Source organism: Primulina eburnea, chromosome 5 (genome assembly GCF_022965805.1).
Source record: "Primulina eburnea isolate SZY01 chromosome 5, ASM2296580v1, whole genome shotgun sequence".
Classification (NCBI taxonomy): domain Eukaryota; kingdom Viridiplantae; phylum Streptophyta; class Magnoliopsida; order Lamiales; family Gesneriaceae; genus Primulina; species Primulina eburnea.
This window is the reverse complement of record NC_133105.1, coordinates 36,711,416-36,735,906: the sequence shown is the minus strand read 5'-3', so window position 1 is coordinate 36,735,906 and position 24,491 is coordinate 36,711,416. Positions and strand designations below refer to the sequence as shown.

The 24,491-nt window shown below is 40.8% G+C and overlaps 1 long non-coding RNA gene across 1 annotated transcript in view; it reads left to right on the top strand.

The window, feature by feature from the left end:
* The window catches only part of LOC140831824 (uncharacterized), a 28,698-nt gene extending 12,080 nt beyond the window's left edge, over nt 1–16,618 (top strand). The window contains exon 3 of the long non-coding RNA XR_012117961.1: nt 16,548–16,618. This is a non-coding gene — a long non-coding RNA (uncharacterized lncRNA). The remainder of the gene's footprint in view (nt 1–16,547) is intronic.
* Nucleotides 16,619–24,491: the final 7,873 nt, after the last annotated feature.

Sequence of the window (24,491 nt, the reverse complement as noted above, 5' to 3'; positions counted from 1 at the left end):
TATCGAGTGTCTGAGATAGACGTCGATCTACATCTAAGGCTCTTCGATACACCGTAAGTCTAGAGTCTTATCGGTTCTGAGAAAGACTCGGCGGTTCTGCCCTAGCTAGGCTGTCTGCCCTAGACTCGGACTCTGACTTTGTTCTAAGTCAATACATTAACATATCAATCTGATAATCTGCAAATATCAATGCAATAAAGTAAAGTATGTGATTTAGGGAAACTCAAGTCAGACCTAACTCGAGTTGTGCAATCCCGAGTCAACATTTATTTATACCTTTCTTGTTGTCGATCTGATACAATCGAAGTCTCGATTCAAAGTCTGTCACTGTTCAATCTGACAATGACAATATCAATATATTCTGTATCAATAATCTAATCAAATCACAACATCTCTGTTTTATCAATTTCTGACAGTATAACAGTACAATCTTGCGATACTGATAATACTATATCAATCTATATTAATTCCAATCATTTATAATCAATCACCATACAAATCTGATACCACTTCTCAGTCAATTTCATTCTGAAATTCATAACAATTCCATATTCAGTCCGTTTATTAATCTGACTTCGATTCTACGCTGTCTAACATGTCAAGAACAACATATATGACGTGTATTCAATTCTAACAACATCATAATTTCAAAACATGTCAAAACGTAGTAAAACTTACGTCCAGTTGTAGTCTGCGTTGATAGGAACACAGTACCGAAGTCGGATTTAAAATCTGACGGACGGATTGAAATATAAAGGCGTAAGGATTTTCCCGGAGATTCTTTAGCTTCTTTATTTCCTCCTCAAACTAATCTGAAGGATCAACGTTTATATATATATATCACGTTGCATGTATTGAAACGTGTCACTTTTCTCGCATCCTGGTCGGCGCTCGGGCGGTAATAATGTACCGCTCGAGCGCGGCCCTCTCGGCTCGAGCACTATAGATTTGCTTCTTTGGCGCTCGGGCGGTCACAAACTACCGCCCGGGCGCCAAGTCTTTTGCCCGCAACGTACTTTCCAGGGACACTGGCGCTCTGGCGGTCGATCTTCACCGCTCGGGCGCCAACAATTCTGTCCCAAGGTTGTCTAATTTAATTGTTTGGCCAATCTGGTCTCGTAATAGCCCGTCCATAATTATATCAATTCAAATTCTATAATCTTTGCTTAACATGATATAAAATCTAGGGCATTACATTTCTTCCCCCCTAAGAAACGATTTCGTCCTCGAAATCACAGGCATTTCATTCGTATCAACAAGGAGTATATACAAAAATGTACAAGAAGTTTACATCATCTAAATAACTCTGGGAACTCTTGTCTCATATCTGATTCAGTCTCCCAAGTTGCTTCTTCTACACCATGACGAGTCCATTGCACTTTCACAAGTGGAATGGTCTTCGTTCTGAGCTGCTTTTCTTTGCGATCAATAATCTGAATCGGTTTTTCAACACAGCTCAGAGATTCATCAAGCTCGGCCTCGTCTGGTTGTATAGCATGTGAAGCATCAGGAAGGTACTTCCTTAATAATGATACATGAAAGACATCATGTATCCCAGATAATGAAGGCGGTAAAGCGAGTAGATAGGCACGATCTCCTACCTTTTCAAGAATCTCATAAGGCCCAATGTATCTTGGAGACAGTTTTCCTTTCTTGCCAAATCTGACAACTCCTCTGAAAGGTGAAATCTTTAAAAATACTCGGTCTCCAACCTCAAATACCAACGGTCTACGTCGAACATTGGCATATTTGGCCTGTCTGTCTTGCGCTGCCTTCATTTTCTTTCGAATTAGCTTCACTTTTTCTGTCATATCTCTGATCATATCAGGTCCAATCTCAGGCACTTCAGAGATATCATCCCAATATAGAGGGGATCTGCACTTCTTTCCGTACAACGCTTCAAATGGTGCCATCTCAATACTAGTCTGATAGCTGTTGTTGTACGAAAACTCACAAAGAGGCAATGCATCTTGCCAATTAGTGCTGAAATCTAGCACTACTGCTCTCAGCATATACTCCAGTGTCTGGATAGTCCGCTCTGACTGTCCGTCGGTCTATGGATGATATGCGGTACTCAGATGTAACTTTGTACCGAGAGCCTGCTGCAAACTCTGCCAGAAGTGCGAAGTAAATCGAGGATCACGATCTGATACAATCGACTTCGGCACTCCATACAATCTGACCACTTCTCTACATAGATCTCTGCCATTTGGTCAAATCTGTATGTCATCTTGTTCGGTATAAAACATGCGGATTTGGTCAATCTGTCAATTACGACCCAAATCGCATCACAAACTTTGGAGGAACGCGGCAACTGTGTCACAAAGTCCATGGAAATGTGATCTCATTTCCATTCAGGAATGGACAAACTCTGTAATAATCCTCCTGGTTTCTTTCTTTCTGCTTTCACCTGTTGGCAATTCAGACATTTGGAAACAAATTCCGCAATATCATTCTTCATTTGTTTCCACCAGAACTGTCTTTTCAAATAATTGTACATCTTTCTGCCACCAGGATGAATACTGAATCGACTGTTGTGCGCTTCTGACAATATCTATCGTCTCAAATCTGAAACATTTGGCACAACCAAACGATTATTCACGTATAAAACGTTTTCACGTACCTGATACTCTGATCGATGTCCTGCTCTAACCATTGATACTGATTTCTGTACATTCTGATCAACTTTCTGAGCTGCCTTAATTCTCATAATCAGCTCTGGTTCTCTTGCACCGTATAGAGTCTCAACGGTCTATAATCTGTTTCAAATTCTAGTCCAGACAAACAGCAGTCTTCTATCAAATTTGAAACACCAATCGTCGATAAGGATAAAGAACATACCTTTCGACTTAGTGCATCAGCTGCTGCATTAGACTTTCTTGGATAGTATGTGATTTCACAATCAAAATCTTTAAGCAAATCAAGCCATCTTCGTTGCCTCATATTCAATTCAGATTGCGAAAACATATATTTCAAACTCTTATGATCAGAATATATCTCAAACTTCTTCCCGTAAAGATAATGTCGCCATATCTTTAATGCAAAGACAATGGCTGCCAATTCTAGATCATGAATTGGATAACGGGTCTCATGTGGTTTAAGCTGTCTTGAGGCATAAGCGATAACATGCCCTCGTTGCATCAGCACACATCCCAACTCTCTGTGAGAAGCGTCGCAATAAACCACAAAATTACCAGTACCGGAGGGAATAGTCAACACCGGTGCACTGGTCAGTCTCTTCTTTAACTCAAAAAAACTGGTCTCACATTCTTCAGACCAAACAAATAGAGCATTCTTTTGAGTCAGCTGAGTAATTGGTTTAGCTATACTCGAGAAATCTTTAATGAAACGACGGTAATATCCCGCTAAACCCATGAAACTGCGAATTTCAGGTACTGATGTCGGTCTTGGCCAAGAAATCACGGCTTCCACTTTACTGGGATCAACTGATATACCATCTCCAGATATAATATGACCCAGAAATACGACCTGTCTTAGCCAAAACTCACATTTCGACAGTTTAGCATATAATTTCTCAGCTCTTAAAATTCGCAACACAGTTCTTAGATGCTCAGAATGCTCACCCATATTCTTTGAATAAATCAAAATATCATCAATGAAAATAATCACAAAATCATCGAGATATTTCTGGAAGATACGGTTCATAAATCCCATGAATACAGCTGGAGCATTCGTTAAACCCAACGGCATGACAATAAATTCATAGTGTCCATACCTGGTTCTGAATGCTGTCTTTGAGATATCAGAATCTCTGACTCTCAGCTGATGATATCCCGATCTCAAATCAATCTAGGAATATACTGAAGAACCCTGCAACTGATCGAATAAATCATCTATACGAGGCAAAGGATATTTATTCTTTATCGTTGCCTTGTTCAGTTGCCGATAGTCGATGCAGAGTCTCATCGAACCATCTTTCTTTCTTACGAATAATACTGGAGCACCCCAAGGAGAAACACTCGGTCTGATGTACCCCTTGGCCAGTAAATCTTCCAACTGATCCTTCAATTCTTTCAATTCAACTGGTGCCATTCTGTACGGAGCTCTAGAAATCGGTACTGTACCTGGTATCAGTTCAATGCTGAAGTCTATTTCTCTAACTGGAGGTAATCCCGGGATCTCATCTGGGAAGACGTCAGCGAACTCACGTACCACTGGCAGATCTGCCAATGCTGGACTCGACTTCAGTAAATCTACTGAATATACAAGGAACCCTTCTGCTCCTTTCTGTAACAATCGAGTCATAGATAATACGGATACTAAAGGAATTCTCGATCTAGAACCCTTACCGTAAAATTCCCACTCTTCAGCCATATCTGGTCTGAATCTCACTATCTTGTGGAAACAATCAACTATCGCTCTGTACTGGGTCAGCATATCAATACCGATAATACAGTCAAAGTCAGAAAATCCAAGTACGATGCAATATAATTCAATCTCATGCCCGTCATACTGTAGTACACAACGCTTCACAGAGTTTACAGATATCAAACCTATCCCCGAAGGCGAAGATACCGACACTACAGTAGCTAAAGACTCTACAGGCAATGCATGACTCAATGCAAATCGGTCAGAAATAAATGTGTGTGAAGCACCGGTATCAATTAATACGTAAGCAGGATAACCACATAAAGAACAGTTACCTGCCACAACGTCATCTGGTGCTTCCTGGGCCTGCTCCTCTGTCAAAGCGAAGACTCTGGCCTGCTGTCTAGGAGGCTGACCAACTGTCTGGCTTCCTCTTGGCCTCTGCTGTGACTGAGCTGGCGCTGGCTGAAATGTATGAACAGCAGCTGATCGTCTCTCAGTCTGTGCTGCTGATCCCGATGACTCGGCTCCCTGAGTTCTCAGTGAACCTCTCTGTGGACACACTTGAGCAAAGTGTCCCAGCTGTTTACAGAAATTGCAACTACCACTCACTCCCTGGCATTGCTCAGTAGCATGTCTTCCTCCGCAAGTCTTGCAATAAACTCCAGTGTAACTCTGGCTCAGTCTGGAACCACCGGAGCTTGAAGAACTACTGCCAGATTTCTTGAATTGCTTTCCCCTGGCTTTCAAAAATTCTTTCTTTCCTCCACTACTGCTACTGCCGCTCTCAAATCTGGGAGGTGGTTGCTGTGGTCTCGGTGCTGGAGGCACAAATGAAGCCCCTTTCTGTCTCATCAGACCGGCTTCTTCTCCCTTGGCTCTGTTCAGGGCATCAGTAAAATTATCCGGTCGCCCTGTGTTCACCAATGTGAAAATGTCGGGGTTCAGGCCATTGATGAACTGGTCAGCAGTAGCTTCTTCGCTGTCAGCCACATGTGGAGCAAATTTCAGCAAGGAGTAGAACTTTGACACGTACTCCTCTATGTTCATCTGTCCTTGCTTTAGATTGGAAAACTCCGCCCCCTTATCCTTCCAATACGACACTGGAAAGAATCGTTGATAAAATTCAGTTCTAAATATATTCCAGGTAATAATCGTACCTCTATGCTCCATGGCTCTCTTCCTCGTAATCCACCAGTCTTTGGCAACGTCGTGAAAATGGTGTCCAATTAATTTCACCCTCTTCTCATCTATATACTCCAAGGATTCGAAGAACATCTCTATATCATCGAGCCAACTCTCACACTCCACAGCGTTCTCTGTGCCTTTCAAGGTTGGCGGATGAAATGATTGAAATCGTTTCAGTAACGTTTCCATTGGAGTCGGAGTGACATCCATTGGAGGATTTGATGTACTTCCCTGTTCTGGTACTCGTCTCGGAGGCATATCTAATAATCAAATAGATTAGCAACAAATACCACAATTCTGTTTCAATCCTCCTCTGATCATCTTACTGCTGATCTAGAATCAATACTGATCCAATCTCAATAAAACATATTACTATATCAAATCAGATAAACAAGTAACATGTAATAAAGCAGTAAGACATGCTAGCATTCAAAAGCAGGAAAGAAAACCTCAATCTACCCCGCTCACTAGCCTCTTCTATCTCAATCTAAAGGATCTATCGCTCTGATACCACCTGTTGTGGGGACCCGGACGCTAATCATGTTCTTAATCGTCATTGGGACTAATTAATCATTTATAGTAAACAGGGTCTAAATTTTTTTTTTTAAAATGCGGAAGGTAATGGAATCAAACTCCTATACATATCAGTATAAAAGTATAAATCTGATAAAATATACAATCATACATACTCAGGTTCAACAACTACTATCAAGTGTTTAAACCCTAGCTCCAATCCAAGTCCGGTATCACCACTCTAATCTTAATCTGTTTTCATCTCTGTGACCCTGTACTTGTCCCACCTGTTGTCATGCACACATACAAACAAGACAACAGCCGGATAACTCCGGTGAGATATAAATATCCCAGTATAAACAATGTATTAAATGCAATCATATAAAACATATATAAAAGCATAAACAAACATCAAAACATGTATCTAATCTGATTACATGAATTAATGACTCGTGATATAATCTTATCTTATCTCAAATCTAGGGATCCCAATCTAATTTAGACTTTGGTATTCTATATCGAGTGTCTGAGATAGACGTCGATCTACATCTAAGGCTCTTCGATACACCGTAAGTCTAGAGTTTTATCGGTTCTGAGAAAGACTCGGCGGTTCTGCCCTAGCTAGGCTGTCTTCCCTAGACTCGGACTCTGACTCTGTTCTAAGTCAATACATTAACATATCAATCTGATAATCTGCAAATATCAATGCAATAAAGTAAAGTATGTGATTTAGGGAAACTCAAGTCAGACCTAACTCGAGTTGTGCAATCCCGAATCAACATTTATTTATACCTTTCTTGTTGTCGATCTGATACAATCGAAGTCTCGATTCAAATTCTGTCACTGTTCAATCTGGCAATGACAATATCAATATATTCTGTATCAATAATCTAATCAAATCACAACATCTCTGTTTTATCAATTTCTGACAGTATAACAGTACAATCTTGCGATACTGATAATACTATATCAGTCTATATTAATTCCAATCATTTACAATCAATCACCATACAAATCTGATACCACTTCTCAGTCAATTTCATTCTGAAATTCATAACAATTCCATATTCAGTCCGTTTATTAATCTGACTTCGATTCTACGCTGTCTAACATGTCAAGAACAACATATATGACGTGTATTCAATTCTAACCACATCATAATTTCAAAACATGTCAAAACGTAGTAAAACTTACGTCCAGTTGTAGTCTGCGTTGATAGGAACACAGTACCGAAGTCGGATTTAAAATCTAACGGACGGATTGAAGGATCCTTTAGCTTCTTTATTTCCTCCTCAAACTAATCTGAATGTTCAACGTTTATATATATATATATATATATATATATATATATATATATATATATAAATATATATATACATATATATCACGTTGCATGTATTGAAACGTGTCACTTTTCTCGCATCCTGGTCGGCGCTCGGGCGGTAATAATGTACCGCTCGAGCGCGGCCTTCTCGGCTCGAGCACTACAGATTTGCTTCTTTGGCGCTCGGGCGGTCACAAACTACAGCCCGGGCGCCAAGTCTTCTGCCCGCAACGTACTTTCCAGGGACACTGGCGCTCGGGCGGTCGATCTTCACCGCTCGGGCGCCAGCAATTCTGTCCCAAGGTTGTCTAATTTAATTGTTTGGCCAATCTGGTCTCGTAATAGCCCGTCCATAATTATATCAATTCAAATTCTATAATCTTTGCTTAACATGATATAAAATCTAGGGCATTACACATGCTGAGTCTTTAGGCTCACTAGACTTGATTGTTGTAGGTACTGATGAGGCCAGGGCCGAGGACGGGGACCAGTGAGCCAGCTTGGGTCGGCAGTAGTGGCACCCGAGGACCTCAGCGCTGCAGTTGTTATTTTTCCGCTAACAATTTTATCAGTCATTGGACAAATTTTAAATTGTTATTGTTTGCAACTTTATTTTTCTTCTGTTGCAATAATTGGAAACATTGAACTTGATTCACCAGTGATTTTATGAATGAGGCCGTTTAAGTTCTTTTAAAAAGAAAATTTTTAATTTTCCGCAAATTTTCAAAGTAAGGATTTTCAGGGCTTCACAGTTGGTATCAGAGCCTATGTTCTTGTAAAGGGTTACACTACTACTGACTCCGAGAAACTCACGAAGCCATGTCTTCGGTCTGTAAGTTTTACATTTCAGCATTTTATTTAAATCACGAATTATTGTGACAGCATGCTTCCATGAAATAGTTTACAATCAGATCTTTTCAGTATTTCAGTATTCATTTAAAATAAATTATGGAATTATGCATGTTAGTTACGTACGGGTTATGTATGGAACAGTATGCCCCCTAGACGCCAGGTTGGACGCCCGAGAGGTGGCGAGGAGCGCTGTCATGAGTACGGTGAGGATCGTAGGCGGGAGGAAGACTTACCTCCACCACCTCCGCCTGATATGAATGCTCGGATGCTAGCTGGGATGACACAGTTCTTCGCACAGTTTGCGGGGAACAATGTCGTTGCCACTGCCACAGCAAGGCCGACAGGGCCCGAGGCTGTCTATGAGAGGTTTATGAAGATGCGTCCGAAGGAGTTTTCGGGGACGTCTGACCCCATGATTGCCGAGGGATGGATCAAATCCCTCGAGGTCATCTTCGAGTTTATGGAGCTGGGAGACGCAGACCGAGTCCGATGTGCCACCTATCTGTTCACTGGAGACTCCCGCTTATGGTGGGAAGGAGCGTCGGTAGCCCTGACTTTGGCTACACTTTCTTGGGCACACTTTACGGAGGTTTTCTACTCCAAGTATTTTGCTGAGGAGGTTCGCACCAGGCTGACCACCGAGTTCATGAGTCTGAGACAGGGGGATATGTCGGTTACGGAGTTCATCCGTAAGTTTGAGAGGGGCTGTCACTTTGTGCCCCTGATCGCGAATGATGCCAAAGCTAAGTTGATGCATTTCCTGGTGGGTTTAAGGCCGATCTTGCGCCAGGATGTTAGGGTGTCTGACCCTGCTAACTATGAGATTGCCGTCTCCAAAGCTCTAGCCGCAGAGCAGGACCTGCGGGATATTGAGAGGGATCTCCAGGGCAAGCGCCCAGTCCAGGCAACGCACCGCCCTCCTCCTCATCAGCATCAGCAGCAGAATAAGAGGTCTTTTCATAGACCGCCCAGGAACCGAGGCCAGCAGCAGCAGCAGCAGCAGCGGGGACGCCCAGCCCCGAGGACTCAGGAGCACCCAGTCTGTCCCAGGTGCTCACGCCGCCATCCTGGAGCATGTATGTCTGGCTCAGGAAAGTGTTTTAAATGTGGCAGTCCAGACCACATGTTGCTGCAGTGCCCTCAGAGGAATCTGCCTACCCAAGGCAGAGTTTTTGCTCTCCATGCCGCGGAAACAAACCCGGAGACTATGTTGTTGACAGGTACTTTTATGCTTTAAGTTATTATTTGAATTTCCGTGTTTTGGGAATCGGGATTTAGATTTGAACTTAGAACTGCGATAGGATTGCATGCTCTGCTCAATATTAGTTTGGGGATTTAAGTTAGAAGAACTTTGACCTTTGCATGTCTATAAGTTTAACTCTTGTAGCTATTGGGTTCAACTTAGAGTTCCGATCTTTCAGGGAGAATTTTTATATCTGGTTCCGCTACCAAGGCCCTGATAGATTCAGGGGCCACTCACTCGTTTATTTCGGAGGTCTTTGCAAACTTTCTCAAGATCAAGACCATTGGGCTAGACACATCCTTTTCAGTAGTGTTGCCGTCAGGCGAGGAGATGGCAGCTACCAATGTTATCCGAGATATAGATCTTGAGCTGCACGGTAATCTTGTTTATGCGAATCTGATCGTGCTACCGATGCCAAAATTTGACATCATCCTAGGGATGGACTGGCTATTGAGGAATAGAGTGTTGATAGACTTCCAGCGGAGATCTGTTCTTGTCCGACCGCCAGGAATGGAGCAGTTCTTATTTGAGCCGGACAGGTACTTTCCCTTACCGCACATTATTCCTTATGTTCAGGCTAGGAAGCTCATGCATAGAGGGTGTCGGGCGTTTCTAGCAACCTTTTTATCAGTCCCCGAGGAACCTAGCCAGTCAGCCTCAGATGTTCCGATTGTCAAAGATTTCTTAGACGTTTTTCCCGAAGACGTCTCTAGTATGCCACCCGAGAGAGAGGTGGAGTTTTCCATCGAGCTTATGTCAGGTACGGTTCCTATCTCAAAGGCGCCGTACCGACTTGCACCGACAGAGATGGCAGAGCTTAAGAAGCAGATTCAGGAACTTCTTGACAAGGAGTTCATTCGCCCTAGTTTCTCACCTTGGGGCGCGCCAGTCTTGTTTGTTAAGAAGAAGGATGGCTCTATGAGACTTTGCATTGACTACCGAGAATTGAACAGGGTTACAGTGAAGAACAAATACCCACTTCTGAGGATCGAGGATTTGTTTGACCAGTTGCAGGGAGCTTCGATTTTCTCCAAGATTGATCTGTGTTCCGGTTATCACCAGTTGAGGGTGAAGGATGCTGATGTTTCCAAGACTGTTTTCAGGACTCGTTATGGTCACTATGAGTTCCTTGTGATGCCGTTCGGTCTGACGAATGCGCCAGAAATCTTCATGGATCTCATGAATCGCGTATTTCAGCCGTATCTTGACCAGTTTGTGATAGTGTTCATAGACGACATTCTCGTCTACTCCAAAAGTCAAGAGGATCACAGCCGACATTTGACCACAGTGTTGCAGACCTTGCAGAAGCATAAGTTGTTCGCGAAGTTTAGTAAATGCGAATTCTGGTTGGAGAAGGTGGCGTTCTTAGGCCACATCGTTTCAAGCAGTGGTATTGAGGTAGACCTAGCAAAGGTTACAGCAGTCAGAGATTGGGTTTTGCCTCAGAATGCATCTGAAATCCGCAGTTTTCTCGGCCTAGCAGGATATTACCGGAAATTCATTAAGGGATTCTCCTCTATTGCCGTTCCACTCACATCATTGACCAAGAAGAATGTGAAATTTGTATGGAGCGAGGAGTGTCAGAAGAGCTTTGATACTTTGAAGCAAGCTCTTATCTCAGCACCCGTTTTGGCCGTACCGTCAGGATCTGGTGAGTTTGTCCTTTATACCGATGCTTCGAAGCTCGGTCTTGGCGCAGTATTGATGCAGCCTGGGAGAGTGATAGCGTATGCTTCTCGACAGCCGAAGGTCCATGAGAAGAACTACCCTACCCATGATCTGGAGTTAGCAGCCGTAGTTTTTGCCTTGAAGATTTGGAGGCACTATCTGTATGGAGAGAAATGCCAAATCTTTACCGACCATAAGAGCCTCAAGTATTTCTTTACGCAGAAAGAGCTGAACATGCGTCAGAGGCGTTGGTTGGAGCTTGTGAAAGACTACGATTGTGACATTAGCTACCACCCGGTTAAAGCTAATGTAGTTGCGGATGCTTTGAGAAGAAAAGTCGCAGTGATGGCTCATTGACGATGCAGAAACCTCTTCAGATTGAGATGTAGAGGTTTGATCTTGAAACTTACCCTCGAAGTAAAGTTCCTCATTTATCTACCTTGACTATCCAATCCTCTCTTATGGGCCGTATTCGCAGTGGTCAGGCAGCAGATGAGCAGTTGGCACAGTGGAAGAAGAGAGATGAAGCCAAGGGCAGTGTCTTGTATTCAGTCAGCGACGGTATTGTGAGATACCGAGACAGGATATAGGTTCCTAGCAGTGATACTATCCGAGCAGATATTCTATCAGAGGCCCATATGTCGCCGTACTCCATTCACCCTGGGAGTACGATGATGTACAAAGATCTGCTGTTGTTGTATTGGTGGCCTGGGATGAAGAAGGACATCAGACGTTTTGTATCTGAGTGTCTGACTTGTCAGTTAGTGAAGGTAGAGAATCAGAGACCAGCAGGCTTGCTCAAGCCTCTTCCCATTCCCGAGTGGAAGTGGGAGAATGTTACCATGGACTTCGTGACAGGTTTGCCGAAGTCAGTCAGAGGATCAAATGCCATTTGGGTGATTGTAGATCGTCTTACCAAATCAGCGCACTTTTTGCCCATTAAGACGACTTTCACCATGGTTAAGTATGCAGAGTTGTATATCCGGGAGATAGTCCGACTTCATGGTATTCCAGTTTCTATCGTATCTGACAGAGACCCCACATTTACTTCCTCTTTTTGGAAGAGCTTGCATTCGACTATGGGTACGAAGTTGCTGTTTAGCACAGCTTTCCATCCGCAGACAGATGGGCAGTCAGAGCGTGTTATTCAGATCTTAGAGGATCTTCTTCGTGCTTGTGTGATTGACTTCTCAGGGAGTTGGGAGTCGAAATTGCCATTGGTAGAGTTCACATATAACAACAGTTTCCAGTCGTCTATTGGTATGGCTCCGTATGAAGCACTGTATGGCCGTAAGTGTAGATCTCCTGTTCATTGGGATGAAGTAGGAGAGAGAGCAGAATTGGGTCCAGAGATTATTCAGCAGGCTGCCGGTGTAGTAGTAAAGATCCGTGATAGGATGAGGACTGCTCAGAGTCGACAGAAGAGCTATGCAGATCGAGAAGGAGAGATTTAGAATTTGCTGTCGGCGACCATGTCTTTATGAAAGTAGCACCTATGAAGGGTGTCATGAGATTTGGGAAGAAAGGGAAGCTCAGTCCGAGATTCATTGGACCATTTGAGATTCTTGACAGAGTAGGGACGCTAGCTTATCGTGTTGCTCTTCCGCCGAATTTGTCCGCAGTACACAATGTCTTCCACGTCTCTATGCTGAGGAAGTATATGGCAAATCCTTCGCATGTCTTGAATTTTGAGCCGTTACAGCTTACTCCGAATCTATCTTATGAGAAGAGACCAGTGCAGATCCTAGACAGACAGGAGAAGAAGCTTCGGAACAAGCTGGTTAAGCGAGTCAAAGTCAAATGGCTCAACCATTCTGAGGAGGAAGCTACATGGGAGTCTGAGCCGGAGATGAGAGAGCGTTACCCCGAGTTATTCGGTGAGTTTTAATTTCGAGGACGAAATTTCTTTTAAGGGGGGAAGGATTGTAGAACCCGTAAATCAGTCTACGTATAAGCCATGCATAATTCTAGAATTTTAAAATTTAATTGACTTCATTGCATGATTATTTTAAATGCATTTCTTTGAAGTTAATTATTTTATTATTTCAGTTCAGTAGTTGATTTTTAGCATTTCAGTTATTTCAGTGAGGTCGGACCGGAGTTGGAGTTTTGAGATAGGATTTAAGATTTCGAGAAATATTTCCGGGAGTTAATTTAGCTAGCAAGTAAGTTCATTTAAGTTAAAAAGAAGTTTAAGGAATTATTTAAGTTACTTGAGGTGATTAAGAAATAAGCCCATTTAAGTTGAATAATTAAGGGGTTAGCTCACTAAATTAATTAAAGGATTAGTGAGGCTTTTAAGAATTATTAATTTAGTAAATAAACAACACTCCCCATTCATTTTTAGATGCAAAATTTCGGCCCCCTTAAGATGATAGCCTATCATTTGCCAACTCATCAACCTTTTGACCCATTCTTTGTTAAGATAGCATGTAAACCTTTTAATTATTGAGCAACCTTAATTAATTAACTAATAAGCATTATCCTAATCTAGATGTGCTTGTAATCCATCGGTCATTTCCCCCCAAGAAGACTTGTCAAACAACCATCTTATTCCAATTTAATGAGTGTGGGACTTGGTCTTGAGTTGAGATCCTATATTTGTGGATCTTGCCCCTCACCATTCCAACCATCATTCTCCTCCCCCATGACTGAAATTCAGATCATTTTGAGTGTAAATTTCGTGAGTCTTAGCTAGGGAAGAAGGCAAGAAAAATCGAGAGAAGGAAAGGTAGCAAGAAAAGAAAGCCCTCCACCTCCTCCGCGCCGTATCGTTTCGTTCTTTTCGTTTTCTTTCGAAACGAATCCAAGGCATGTATATACTTTTTCTAAACCTCAATCAAGTCATATTAGCAAGTATTTTTCAGTACATGATCAGATTTCATCAGGCTAAAAACCGAAATTTTCAGTAGACACGTAACAAAAATTCTGCACAGATTTTTCTATCGACTTCTATGCTTCACGATTGGTATGTTTTGTTTCGTTTTCAGGGATGGATCGTTCCAGGGGCTCAAAGCTGATTATGGACATGTACTAGGACATGTTAGGGTCATGTTAGAACGTTGGTTTCAGTCCCATGCTTGCTGTATGAACCGAATTGACAGCAAGTCCCATAGGTGCAGAAAATGATGTTCGAAATTTCAGTTTTTATGTCAAGGGGTGGGATCTGATCTTGGCTGCCCTAAGGGCTCTTAGCCATTGTTGGATCACTTCCCTAGCATGTCTAAGACGTGACTAAGTTGCCCTTTTGGTGGCTTGGTTCATGGCTCATCGGTTTTTAAATAAACAACAAGAACAGCCCCTATACCCCTTCGGCTACTTCAGTTGGACAGCTTGTGGTTCGTTTCTTTTGTTGCTTGGTATGGATCTTGGTTGGCCTATGGCCCTTAGCCACGGTTCATACCATGCCCCTAGATGTCTAGATCATGCCATGGTCAATGAAATGGCCACTGGAACGATGCTAGACAACCAACGAAGCAAGAACAGCCCCTCCCCTCTCGGATTCCCTTCATTTGACAGCAACATGCATTTTGAATTGTGTGGTTTGATGTGGATCTTGGTTGGCCTAGGGCCCTTAGCCATGGTTTACACCTTGCCCCTAGATGTCTAGATCGTGCCATGGTCAATAAAATGGCCACTGGAACGACACGAGACAACAAGCGAAGCCAAACTCCCTATGCGCGCAGAATATCCTTCTCGGCTAGGTGTGTAGTCTCGTTTCTGGTATGTGCGAATTGTGGCTGGCCTTGTGCCCTTAGCCATGGTTCAAATCATTCCTTGCGATGTTGGTAAGAGTCTCTAGTCGGTGGTTCACACCCCTAATGGCCGATAGTCTCGAAACCAACTCAAGTCTTGTAGTTGCGCAGCTGCTGGAAATTTACAGCAAGTTGTTGTGTCGTTTAGAAGGCTCGTTTGAGTTCTTAGTTGGCTTTTAGCCCATGGCCTTGGACTGGACAGTGCCTCATTGAGTTAGGAAGGTCATGTTTTTTGCCGTTCGTCATTCGGATCATTTTTGAGGTCGTACGAGAATTTACGGTGCGATGTGCCAAATTGACTCTCGAAAGAGCGTTTCTTGTTTTGGCCTCCATTCCACCTAGATTTCGACTATCATAATTTTAGGAGCATTATTTCATTATTTTCAGCATATTTTAATCATGACTATACGTCGGTTCAGTGTTGGTTCGGGTTGGTTCGGAGTCATGATTAAATACGAAGTCATTAGGCGTCATAGTCGCATCTTTTGAACTAAATTGCATAGTTGGTCAAGTTTAAGCTATTGCATATTTTTCATGGCACAGTTAGGTTGCAGCGAGCCTGGGGGACGATCCAATCCAATCCAGTCGGAAAAATTACAAGATTTTCATTATTCCAGTTAATTATATTACGTGCATGAAAAATAGAAAATGATTATTTTTTAGATTTATGCGATATGGCTTGTGGTTCATTCACTATGTGGGAGTATTATTTTATACGGTCGCCATTGACCGCTCATTTCAGTTTGGTACCACCCGGTCGCCAGTGACCGGCCAGCTCAGTTCAGTTTCAGACTCCCCGGTAGTCAGTTACCGATCAGTTCAGCTTAGTGCAGTGGCCACATGCGTAAAACATATTCTCAACAGAAAATTTTACCAGTTATTTCAGTACAGGGCTCCAAGGAGCAAACATTTTTACTGTGATTATCAGTCCAGTTATGCACGTATTATAATTGTTCAGTACAGATTATTTTCAGCATGAGTACAGATTATTTTCAGTATACCTCATGACATGATATTTTATCCCAAGCATATTTTACTTCAGATTTTACTCGTTACCTGCGATATATGCATGCTGAGTCTTTAGGCTCACTAGACTTGATTGTTGTAGGTACTGATGAGGCCAGGGACCAGTGAGCCAGCTTGGGTCGGCAGTAGTGGCACCCGAGGACCTCAGCGCAACAGTTGTTATTTTTACGCTAACAATTTTATCAGTCATTGGACAAATTTTAAATTGTTATTGTTGGCAACTTTATTTTTCTTCCGTTGCAATAATTGGAAACATTGAACTTGATTAACCAGTGATTTTATGAATGAGGCCGTTTAAGTTCTTTTAAAAAGAAAATTTTTAATTTTCCGCAAATTTTCAAAGTAAGGATTTTCAGGGCTTCACACCGGGTATATGGTTCATCTGAACAACGCGCACCGAATATTTCGGTCCGGAGAATGGTTCACCCGGCTCGTAAAAAATGCTCAATTAGAGCCACCAATGTTATTTAATGGAATTTTCATTTATCTATTATTTCATTGCATATCATTCATAATATCTAAATTTTTATTCCTATTATTTCATGTATAATTATGACGAAGTGTTATTTAAAAACCATATATTGATTTAAACTCACTAAGTACTCAAAGACTTAACCCTCTGTTTCTCTTCGTCTATTGTAATTTCCAGACACAGGAACCCCCGAATTGGAACAAGAGGAAAATAACTGAAGCTGAAATAAGAGCATTTGAAAGTTGAGATGATCTGTTTATAAATGAATGTTTAACTTCCGCTGTAACATAATTGTACATATGAATGTTAGACTTCCGCTGTAAAATAATTGTACATATTTGAAATAAGAATGTAAATATTTGTAGATAATCCTTAAATTATTGTAGAAAATGTTCAAAATTTTTATCTACAATATCTTTCTAATAACAATAATGGTAAAAATAAAAATAGAAGTTCAATAAAGAAAGATTGAAGGTAAATGTGGCACCTAGTAAGGGAATAATTATGAATTCCTAAACCGGGCGCCACATGATGTGAATTGATGGGAACTCCCATGACTTCGGCTCATATTATTGGGGGAACTAATGGCGACCGTGTACTACAATTCAACATGGATGGGTCGGTTTGACACGCGAAAATAAACGAAGTCATATTATTGGGTCCTTATTAAACGCGAGGCAAAACATGCGGAGGTTGCATAGGGATGTAATTGGATTCTACCTTTTAGAAATTATAATTGGCTGATATTATTCGGGATTATAATTGACTAATTGGACTCTACGTGCCCACTAAGGAAATACAATTTCCCTTTTTCATCAGAGGGTGGTGGAAATGTAGAAATAGTGGGAGGGAGATTTATAAAATAAAATCCATATTTTATATCTTAAAATTATTTTAAAATAATCAGCAACAATTATTCTGTTTCCGTATCTGTAACGTACCGTCCTCTTGCTCCTTAAAATTTGCGGAAGAATTAAAAATTTTCTTGAATACGAAAATAAAATCAATACGGTCGTCACTACATCATCCATTCACCAATAAAACTTTGCTAAAAGAAAGGCTTGTTCAAAATGTCCAGCAACCAAAACATAAAATCAGAGTATTAATATTTTCATGCATAAAATCTTAAAATGACGTGGGCGGTCCTCGGGTCTAAACTTCTGCTCAGTCCAAGCTGGCTACTTGGTCCCCATCCCTCGTCTCGTCATGATCATCCTCACCTGCATCGATTAAGTCTAGTGAGTCTAAAGACTCAACACGTATAAACTGAGAATAACAAGTAATACATAATAAAATCGCATGCAACTTTAAAATAGAACATACATACTTGAAACTTGAACTTGCGTATTAAAACTTGAACATACGTACATACATGCTTAGACGTGGCATAACATAAACTTTTCTTAAACGTGCTTGCATACTTGAACATACATAACTTCATAATCATTTTTCGTAGATGATGTTTCAAAGCAAGTGACCCATACATAATAAATGCCTGATCAGACAAACCGCACTACTGAGCTGACAGAGACGTATCCACTGCCACATACATGACATCCCCGTTCATAATTTAACGGGCTGGTTGGTCCTCGTTCATAATTTAACGCTTTCCAACCTCGATCTAAACCTGTTCATAATTTAACGGGGCGGAGAGGTCCTCGGCCACGTTCATCGACTTCCAAACCCATTCATAATTTGGTCACAAGACATTTAGCATACCTCAAAACTTAAAAAAAATATTTTCTTGCAAATCAACATACTTACTTGGCGTTGAGGGATCCATTGGACTTCGATCGGGGTCGTTGCTGCAACATAGTAACGTGAATTCATAAACTTAACGGGTGTAACTTAAACGTAACAGTCAAGCTTACCCACGAGCTCATACATTTCCTTAGGACGTTATAAAATTCCCGTGACTCGATGTTGTTTAACATTGTACTAAACCAAGACATCAAACCTCAAAGCATATCATAATGTTTCCCAAAACTCGAGTACACGGACCCCGTGCCCAGGTCCGGCTCCGAGTCCGTGTAGGTACTGTAAAATGTGTGTGCAGAAAAGGGGAGGCACGGACCCCGTGCTTAGGACCGTGTAGGGGTCCGTGTAGACTCGGTGAAAGACACTCCGGAAGGAACAAAGGCACGGACCCCGTGCCTGGGTCCGTGTAGGGGTCCGGCTAGCCTCGGATGAAATGAAGCCTGCGGGAAATTCTTATATTGCTTATTACTCACTCCCAAGCTTGATTGTACGGACTATGAAAGGACACCTCGAGACCAATCCTAGTATACCATAACACTGACCCAAGCTTATACTATTGCCCCAAAACACCCACATACCACAAGCAACCCAATAAACCCATGAATGCGACTTTTGACAACAACACGATTTATACGCCCATCCAATCTCTCAATTGCCTAACGACACGAAACGACACCACAATAACCATCTTAACAACATGATAAACATACCTAAACGCATCAACGATCACCCGTCGATTCCCAACGAAGCCTGCAGCAATAAAATCTCAAAAAACACAATTTACGTAAGAGTCGTAGTTTGAGAAGTCCCACGAAAAACGACATAACTCGAATTTTACATCAAATCGAAGGTATCAAAAAGTTCTACAATTTTCTTGTTGAAAGTTTTCTCAAAATCTAGACCGAAAATTCGCAGTTTTAAGAAGAACAGTAAAAACGTGATTTAGATCTAAAAATTTTCCTTCAAAATCGATCCCATCAATTATCCGCTCAAACTATGAACATCATACATGAATTTTACGCATAAAATAACGCAACACATAATATGACATGAACGACGCAGCAAAATAGAGATTATACGTGCCTTTGATGATAAACGTTACCGACACGGCGATACCGAAGCGGAGATAGAAGCGAGGTTGATCTGGTACGAACGTGGCGCTAAAATCTTGCGATAAAAACTCTCGAAAATTGATGGAATGGTGAACGGGATGGGCCGGCTGCTGTTGGGAAGGAGAACCCTAGTTTTTCTCTCTTTCAAAATAATAAAAATCTGAAACGTGAAGTGAGTGTGTGTGTTTAGTCGTGTACAAGTGTGTGTAAAAGTGTGTAAGTGTGTGTGAGGTAGAAAACGTGTGTGTGTGTTTTTAATTAGGAGAAATTAGTGCTAAACTAATTAATTTAAAATACTAATTAAAGGGTAACCCACACTAATTTAATCAAACTCTACAATTAAAATAATTACACACCAATTTTAAAAGTTTTAAACTCTTAAATCACTCAATACATAAATAAGTCTTTAAAATACTAAAACTCTATAATTTATTTTAAATGCCCCATCCTAAATCTTAAAATAAAATACCACATTCTAAATTGCCAAAATCGTCACCGGTCTTTTCCTCGAACCCGCCACGAATAATCGCCTGAAATATGAAACTCGAAAAACATTTTAACGTGCATCACATAATGCATTTAAAATAAATCATGCACCACGGAAACTCATTTTAAATTAAAGTAAATGCATTAACAATTTAAATAAATGCATGAGTTATACGTGTACAAAGTTTGGGCACTACAGTATCAGTATATTTTCGATTCTTCACGTAATACATTTCTGTTATTAACAAGCTAACCAAATCTAATTTTCAAGACTGGTTGGGAAATTGTTCTGAATTCGGATAAAATGACATGCACACTAATGTCAGTCCTGCTGAACTGACAAATCTTGCAAGATGGTAGGACCATAGTATGCAAACTAAAGTGTAACATGATCGCTTCTATGTCAAATGAACTGTATGGACAGTTTGAGGAAATGTTGAATGTTACTGACATTCGAATAAACATGCAAGAGTTTCATGGTACATGAAACTCATACAGAGATGCACACTATTTTAAAAGCTCATGAATACATGCATGCAAGATGGGGCTCTAGCCCATGAGCGTGATGTACATATGATTGGGCTTATTGAAAATGTGGTGGGCCTGGAATACGTGATTCCTAACGAGTTAATTGATAACATCAATTTGTTGTCTTTCTCTTCGTCATTTGACGGGGTGATGGTGAACTTCAATTTAAATAAGATAGATGATAGCCTTGAAGAGCTAGTCAATACGCTTATAACTTATAATATCACCGTAAAACCGGGAATCGTTGTTTTTCTATTGGGCCTCTCGTCAGACGAAAATGACCCACAAGGTAAGGGAGAGAAATGTTCAACCCCTCACAAGAAAAACAATCCCAATAAGAGGCAAACTCTGAAAGACACTTAAAAGGCCTACAAAGCCCGATAAGTTAGAAAATATTTATTTCACTGCAAGAAGTCCGGACATAAGAAATTATATGCGCCAGAAATGTTCTGGAAATGATAAGTGAATGTCCAAGTAAACATGATTTCAACAACAAACAAAAGAAAGTTAGATAATCCAAATCCTACACAAATATGACACGCTAGACTATGTCATATTTCCCAAAGAAGGATGCACAAGCTAGTGGGAGAAAGCATGTTTGACTTGTCAGACATAAATTCTCTACCTACTTGTAAGTCCTGTCTAAAAGGAAAATTGACCAAGACTCCATTCAATGGAAACGTGGAACGTACACATGGTCTACTGGATTTGATCCACACAGACGTTTGTGGCCCGCTAAGTGTTAGCACAAAATATGGGCAATCCTACTTCATTACCTTTACTAATGACCATTCGACGTATTGGTATGTTTATATGATGAAACACAAATCTGAAGCATTTGAAAGGTTCAAAGAATTCATATCTGAAGTAGAAAACCAGCTAGAAAGAAGTATTAAGGCATTTCGATCTGATCGAAGTGGAGAATACTTGAGTGCTGAATTTTTGGGTTATCTAAAAGAGAATGTGATTCTCACAGTGGGCTCCACCAGCAACACCACAATTGAATGGTGTTTTTGAACGTCATAAGTGAACCTTGTTGGACAAGGTTCGATCTATGATTGGATTCACTGAATTGCCTACATCGTTTTGGGGCTTTACGCTTGAAACTGCGGCAATGTTGTTGAATAATGTCCATACAAAAGTAGTGGATAAAACACTATATGAGATATGGATGGAAAAAACTCCCAAATATTCTTACATGAGAATATGGGGATGTCCTGCTTACGTGAAGCAGATAGTGGCAGATAAATTGGATAGTAGATCCACTTTGTGCTACTTTGTAAGATATCCAAATAATTCTGTTGGATATTATTTCTATCATCCCAATGAAGCAAAAGTGATTGTTTCAAGAAATGCCACCTTTTTGGAAAGATAATTTCTATTAGATAGAAAAGGCAAGATGATAGAACTTGAAGAAATTCAAGATACTCCCGCAACTACAGAAGTTGAACCCATTTCCGAAGAACCATTAGTTGATGTACAAGCTCCTAGAAGGTCTTATAGGGTTATTAGACCACCTTCAAGATATAAGCTTCTTCATGAACAAGGTCGTGATGAGTCTTGTGTTGGATGTGATTCAATGAATTTCAAAGAAGCAATATCTGATACTGATTCAACCAAATGGCTTGAAGCCATGCAGTCAGAAATGGACTCTATGTATTCAAACCAAGTCTGGACATTGGTGGATCAACCTGAGGGAATCGTTCACATAAGGTGCAAATGGATCTACAAAAGAAATCTTGGGGCGAATGGGAAGGTAGTGACCTTCAAAGCAAGTCTGGTTGCAAAAGATTATACTCAAAGGCAAGGAGTTGACTATGAGGAAACTTTTTCACCCGTTGCTATGTTTAAGTTCATTAGAATACTACAATCCATAGCATCATGGTATGACTATGATATGAAAAATGGATGTAAAGACTGCATTCCTCAATGTAGACATCAAAGAGGAAATTTATGTCTCAACCTGAGGGATACACATCATTTATGTCTCAACCTGAGGGATACACATCAGTAAGAAGTTTGCATAAGGAGATCAATATATGATCTCAAGCAGGCATCAAGGAGATGGAACCTCAAATTGATAGCACTATCAAAGAGTTTGGTTTTGCTAAGAATCCTGAGGAACTATGCGTGTACAAGAAAGTTAGTGGGAGTGCGGTGATATTCCTAGTACTTCATGTTGATGATATCATGCTCATTGAGAATGATGTAGGAATAGTGCAATAAACTAAAGTATGGTTAGCCAGTAAATTCTCCATTAAATACATGGGTGAAACATCCTACGTATTGGGAATACAAGTCTATAGAGATAGATCAAAGAGGATGCTCGGACTCACCCAAGCCACCTATATCGATACCATTATAAAACGATTTTCTATGGAAGAGTTCAAGAGAAGATACTTACCAATGTGTCATGGTATTACTCTATCTAAAGCTATGTGTCCCAAAACTGATGAAGAGATAGAGATGACGACACGTATTCCATATGCGTTAGCTCTTGGTAGTATCATGTATGGTATGATATCGACACGTCTTGATGTCGCTTACACTTTGAGTGTTACAAGCAGATATCAGGCAAACCCTGGTCCAATGCATTGGAAGGTCGTGAAAGATATTCTTAAGTACTTGAAAAGGACTAAGAACTTGTTCATGGTCTATGGGGGTGGAGAATTGAAATTAGAAGGCTACACGGATTCTAGCTTCCAATGTGACGTAGATGATTCGAAATCTACCTCTGACTTTGTATTCATGCTATATGGTGCGGCTGTCTTTTGGAAAGGTTCCAAGCAAGACACCATTGCGGATTCCACCACTAAAGCTGAATACATTGTTGCATCTGATGCAGCCAAAGAGGTAGATTGGATGAGGAATTTTGTCCAAGAGTTGGGCGTTATTCCTAAGGGAGTTGATCCAGTCTCGTTGTACTGGGACAACACTGGTGCCATTGCGCAAGCAAAGAAACCAAGGTCTCATCAGCGATCCAAACATGTACTGAGGAAGTTCCACATCATACGGGAGATAGTGGGAAGAGGAGACATATCAGTTGAAAGAGTCCACTCTGCAGATAATGTTGCTGATCCACTTACAAAAACCTTGCCAGGACCATTGTTTGAAAAGCATCGCGAAGCAATGGGATTAAGGGTAGTTGGCTCTAGGGCAAGTGAGAGATTGTTAGAGTAGATGCCCTGCAAGCCAACGGTTGGCTAGGGAATTTATTGACTCAAGTGAAATAAACAATCTATATTTTAATATAATTAAACTTTTTATGGTCTTGTTATACTTTATCTGTATACCCATGCAAACAGCATAGATAAAGTCCTTGATTATGCTTTAATACAAATGAATCGTAATTCAATGTTGAAACTCATTTGTAAACACTGCATATTCTAAATTCGTTCCTAGTCGATTCAGCCGCCTAAAACAGGGATAAAGGCCGCCTAGCATATGTGATGTTGTGTACTGCGTTTTTTGGTAAGGGCATAGAGATGTCAAACATGCAGATGGGTAGTCATATGATGATTATACCGAACAACCCTCCCTCGGACTTTCCAAGTGGTTATCATTCATCGAGAGGATAAGTCTGTGGTTATGATTGTACATCGTTAGTCCTTACGACCCGGGACAATACTGAGGCTCTATATGCTAGGGCTGTGCTTTGACTCGTTTACCGGTTCCAGGAGAGTCATCTGGTGGCGAGGTTGGGTACAGTTGCGACACATATAGGAGCCAGTGCATTGTAGTCGGGGATTCACCGCTCACCCGCGGTGTGGATATCCTATGTGATCTGATGAAATAATAATGAATGGAATCTCTGGCCAGAGTACGAGATGTACGTTGGAGAAAGAGTTCTCCAAAATTAATAGACTTGAAATTAAATTATACTTCCCCGGCAACGGCGCCAAAAACTTGTTTCGACTTTGATTGTTGCACTCCCAAGAGCAGGTTGTCCACAAGTAATATAATTCGGTGAGTCCGAATATCGTATCCACAGGGAAGCTAAGATAATTACAAGTCCACTACAATGTCTTTTTGTTTTGTTATTGTTTTTGTTTCTTTTAATTTTAATTGTTTGAATATTTAATGGGTAAATTTTAATTGTTCAAATTTTAATTTAAGTAGTTGAGATTAAAGGATCCACTCTTGGTATTTTAATAAAGTTAACATTAACGAACAATAATGAAATACACTTAATAAAATGGTTCCAATATATTAAATAATCATATTTATATTATGTTAT